We start from the raw sequence: 5,807 nt of genomic DNA on the forward strand, positions 1-5,807 counted from the left end.
GCAAAAACCCCTAAAAAAAAAAAAAAAAGAAAGGGGAAATCACCCCTCATGGTGGATGGCCCTGCTGCAATTCTGTTTCCTCCATTCTCTTGGGATCTTGGGCATGCATGCACACACACCTAGTGTGAGTTTAAGCCACCGGGTCTGGGACTTGAACCGTGGTCGACTATATGGGAGTCCAGTGACATAGCCATTACACTATCTGCTGGTCCCCAATTCTGCGTTTTTAAGACCAATTGTCTTAGTCTATTTGTGCTTCTATAATGGAGTATCTAACATTAGATAAATTACAACAAATATAAACTTATTTTAAGGAGGGGCATTGTATGTCCCCACTTAATATATACCGAGTGTCTGCATTCTATGACTAAAACTGATTGACCAAAGAATATAGAAACATAGTATATAGGTGTGAATACCAGATATAGTGTGTGTGAAAGAGGAGGGTCTGAGGAAGGACATTTAGAAGAAAAATAGGAAGGCAAAGTATTAATGGGACAAAGAAATGTGGTATTATCTGTTGAAGATATTTTATAGTTTTATCAACTGTACTAGGGAAAAATAATCACCTGTTGAAATATTCATTTTGTAAGCTAAATAATGTGATGGAATGTATAAAAGAAAATGAAATAAAAAATGAAAAAAAAAAATAAGTCTAGAAGTTTTAGAAGCTGGTCAAGGGGCCAGCATCTGGCAAAGGCTTTCTCGCTATGTCATCTTGTGCCAGAAGGTCGAAGGGCAAGAAACGGCAAGAGAGACTGCAAAATTCACCCTAAAGTAGCACAAATTTCCCTCCTTGAGAGTGGAACCTTCATAGCTTAATCACCTTTTAAAAGTTCCACTTCCTAACGATAAATATCACAATGGCAATCAAGTTTCAACATGAGTTTTGAAGGGATAGACATTCAAACTATACATCACGATTTTACATGAGGAACAGATGGACTTTAGATCAGGCTATATCATCAAATGCCATCATTAGATATTTCACTATCTCTAAAAAGAATGCAATCAGGCATTACATCATCCCTAGATTTTTGACTTATGGTCAGAAATCCTTTATCAGTCCATGGGCATGGCTGGATATAGACTTCTACTTAAAACTGACACTTAACGATTGATCGCTCTTTAATGAGTGAGGACTAATAAAATGATTTGCTGATGAAATATTGTGCGAGGTTACACTGAAGATGTTCTCACTTTGCCCTCTTTCGTCTCATCTCTAATCTGTTTCTATTCCATTCATTTCTTAATGACCTGATGTATCTCTTAAAGAACTGGATGTATTTCTCTTTTATCAATGAGAAGGGAGAAAATTTAGTTGATTTTATTTTTTTATGTTATTGCTTAAAAGAAGAATGACCTAAATAAACAACTGGCCCAGTTACCCACATACATCAATGTATTAATTCTATTATAACCAAATTTATTTTTTATTGATGTTTACTAGCTTGTTTACTTTAAATTAATAAATTATTTACCTGATCAAGTATACTAGGAAGTAGTATTATTGAAGCAAGGTGTGTGGGAGATTTACTGTATTTTTCTTTGCTCTTGCTGTTGCTGTTGTTGTTTAGGAGGATCTTAAGTTTTCTCCAGGCTAAAATCATTATCACCATACTATGGAAAACAAAGAGAGGTTGGACAGGTAAAGTTTTGCTGAGCGGTGATAGTGAAGCTGCTGGCAAAGATCCAATTGTGGGGAGATAGACAGAAAGGTGTTCAAAGTAGAGAACCAGGTTTACATGCAAAGTTGACCTGAGGGCAAGATTTCCATATCTATGCAGATGCTGCTCTTTGCTCATTGACTCTTTTCATGATGGAGTTCAAATACAACCTTAGAATCTTTTACAACTTAAGACTTCGGGTAGCAACTATCAATGGTGTCATTCTTGAGTTTAAGAAATAAAATCAACCCCTATTCTAGTATAATGAGAATTCAGGGACAATGGAAAACATCTCTTACTCCTACATTGACTTCCTTCTGCTCTTCCCTAGTAAGATATCATAGCCAATCTCCTCACTGATACATGATATTATATTTGACAGACAACACAACTATCCCTTCAATAATTAGAAAGTACAAACTGATGCTTACACATCCTTTCCAGCTTTCTTACTCTCTTACCTCTCTTCATGTACCCTCTATGTCGTTCCCTCATGATCACTTATTTAGGATAAAAGAACTCTCAAAACTGTTGCTTTCATAATCTGCCTTCCTATCTTTTCAGCCTAGTAAGGTGTGCTTCAGGCCTGCCGCATCCACATACTGAACGTGTATTTTCTTCTTAATCCTTAGCAGTCTGGAGTCCATCCTGTCCACACTCTATGGCTACATCTGCTGCTATTTTTCCTCTATTCAAGATTAAGGATGGTCCAGGAGCTGTGGTACAAAACACACACACAAATGTGTGGGTCTTCAAAAATTCATGGAAAATATATATTATGAAGAAACTATTCATGTATTTCAATTTTTTTGCACCAAAATAAACTTGTAAATTTTATTTTATTTTTTATGTTTTTTAGGTTTTTACCATAGGGTGTGTGCACTTGCTAGAGACAGAGAGAGGGGAATAAGAACCTCTCCCCACCAAGGGGGGATGGCCATACCTGAATCCCTTGTCCTTTATTCTCCGCCTGGGATTTTGGACACACACACACACATACCCAGCGTGATTTTCCACCTGATGGGCTTGGGGCTCCAACTATAGTCAGCGATGTGGGAGTTCAGCACCACTACCACCATACCACCTGCTGGCCCCCAATAAACTTGTACTTTAATTCAATTAGTCAGAAAGTTTTTGAAATCTCCTTAATTAATAAATAATTTACCTTGTCAGGTATACTAGGAAGTAGCATTCCTGAAGGAAGACATGGGGGAGATCTACATTTATAAACTTAATCACACATATATGCCATCTAATCACTTTAAAAAGAACTAGAGATATAAGTGCTTAACTAGGTATAAAGAAATCAAACAAATTATTTCATATATCTATGCAGCAGTTTCCTTATTGTTAAAGTAATGAATAATAGTACCTAACTCACAGGGTTGTTAGAGGATTAAATGGGTAAATAAAAATCTTTCAGAGCAGGTTCCTAGAACAGTGTTGGACAGAGAGTGATAAGTGTTCACTATCACTGTTACCGTCCTTATTGATGAGAAACACCATTTCTTTTTCACATTTGCTTTCCCTTTCTTACTTCCTTTTTATTTTGATTTGCTGTAGGGCATGTGTGCTTGCCAGAGAGAAAAAGAAGGCAAGAAAGCACCTCTCGGGGAATGGCCATGCTGCAATCCCTTCTCTTGAGAATTTTGGCATGCATGCACACATGCTTGATATGCTCTTCAAGCCACTGGGTCTGGTCTCAGTGCAGTCGGCCATGTAGGAGTCAGTCGCTTTAACCACTATGCCACCTGTCTGGGCCCTCTTCTCTCTTTTGAAGAGTGGGTTGAACTATTTCCTTTCATATAAACATTAATTTTATGGACTAAATACCAAACTAGATTTTTCCCCTTAGCACTCCAAGATATTAATAGATGGATAATATTGATTCTGAGGGAAGTTGAGGATAGAGTTTGGGCTTAAGTTTTATTAATAGCAGCTATTTAGAAAGGACTTGACAATTCATCTATTTTCTCCAATACTTCAAACTCTTAGATGATAGAAAAGCTGTGTTATAAAATGATCAGTACTGAGGCCACCGGATTGTGCAATGGTTATGTTTCTGGACTCCCACATAGTTGACCAAGGTTTAAGTCCTGGACCTGGTGGCTTAAAACTCATGCCAGGCACGTGTGTGTATGTCTGCCCTAAATCCCAAGAGGTGACTGGAGGAGAAGGGATTGCAGTATGGCCCTGGGCGGTGATTTCTTGCTTTCTGTCTCTGGCGAGAACACATGCCCTATAGCAAAAATCTCTGAACTAAAATAAATAAATAAAAATAGAAAGAAACATGACTAGTACTTTTGGAACCTCTCCTCTTATCTAATACTTTGTGTTGAGTGACAATAATGAAAGAAAGACTAATTATAATCAGGATTATGAGGCTCTAATCTAAATTCTGTTTACTACTAGTTGTATTGTCTTGAACAACTAAGTACAATTATAAAATTGGGGGTGGACAATTAAATAATACTTGCAGCACCTTCTAGTCTTAACATTCAGTAGTTCAGAATATGTTTTCCATAAACCCTTGTTTTAGACAGTGCCCCCAAATATGGAGAAAGGATGATAGGGAAAACAAGAGAGAGAAATACAAGGGGAAACAAAACAATGGAGAAATAGTTATTAGAAAAGAAGTACAATGAGAAATAGAAGGTAAAGTAGAGAGGTCTAGTCAGAAAACTGGCTGATGATTTTTAGTTGAGTGCCTACAGTATGTGAGGCCCTAAAGATATGATGCGGTCAAGCTCCAGTGGAATTTATAGAATATTGGGCCAGATGGTAGTGCAGTCGTAATGCAACTGGACCCACACAAGAAGGGTCCTGAGATTGTGTCTCGGAATTCTCTGAGCACACCAGGTGTACATTTGCCCATAGTCCAGGGCGGTTGAGCTTGTAGTATGTAGACTCTGTTGGAGGTGCCTGCCTGTCTGTCTGTGTCTGTCTCTTTTCCTCTGTTTGTCAGTTTTCCCGTCTGTCTCTCTTTCTCCTTCTCATGGAAGAAATAAATAAATAAACTTAAACAAAAAAGAATTTACAGACTATTATGGAATATGTAAATAGCCAGAAAGACAACATAAGAAACTAACATTTTATGGTGGATAAGTGGAAGCTTCCTTGATAAACAGTGGTAGAAGTTGGGGGCAGAGCATTCTGGGTAGAGAAAACAGTATTTACATAGATGCTGGGATAGGAGTGAGGATAGTATTTAAAGAACTGAAGGATTCCATGCATAACTGCAATCAGGAGGAAAATGAAGCTAGAGATGACACACATATTCTTAAAGGACCACTTAATGGGTTGAGATGAATATTATTCATTTCATCTCCCATATCTGCTATAATGCGTGACGGTCTAAAATAAAGCAGATAGATACATGGTTTGACCTTCCCCCATTGCTTTCAATCATCCTATAATAAGCAATAACACAATACTAGCCTGGTTATCCCCAGAGAATCCCTCCCAGGTCATCTTAGGGCAAAAGAGGACGTTATGTTTTAACAGGGGGAAATTCCTTACTAGTGAAAAGAAGTGAGGAGAAAATGCTAAATATGCTCCCATATGTTTCCTTCTTATCCTGATTCCTGCATTTCATACAGTCTTTCCCTGAATTCCATCTTCCTCTCTCAAGAAGTTTTATACCTCATCCCTCCTTTTTTCTTTTCTTTTTCTTCTTCTTTTTTTTTTTTCTTCCTTTTTTCTCCTTTTAGGCCAAATCATAGTACTGAAAATGTAAAACCTGCAGTTTTGGGTATGTTACCAAAGGAAACAGTTTTACTTAAACTCTTGTTTTTGCCAAAATACTTTCAAAGTAGCTGGAGAGCTGTCAAACCACAGTGGCTCTCAGCTGCGTTTCCTTCTAGTATTTCCCCAGGTTCTCCCAGCCCAGCACTCAGTAATTGGATCTTATTCTAGGAGGAGGGGGAAAAAATGTTGCACGAGACAGTTTGTAGATTTAAGAATTATCCTCCAGGTGCTGAAGGCCAGAGATCCAGAGGCGCTCAGCTGCCAAACTCCAGGGCTGCGTGACTGTGTATCATTCCTAGATGTAGCTTTCGGTTAGGAGAACTAAAGGAAACATGCTGGTAACAGTCAATATTTAGACTGTCATTCCTAAGTATTTAGATTGTTTTCTGCCTT

Source organism: Tupaia chinensis, unplaced genomic scaffold, assembly GCF_000334495.1.
Source record: "Tupaia chinensis unplaced genomic scaffold, TupChi_1.0 Scaffold000237_1, whole genome shotgun sequence".
Lineage (NCBI taxonomy): Eukaryota > Metazoa > Chordata > Mammalia > Scandentia > Tupaiidae > Tupaia > Tupaia belangeri.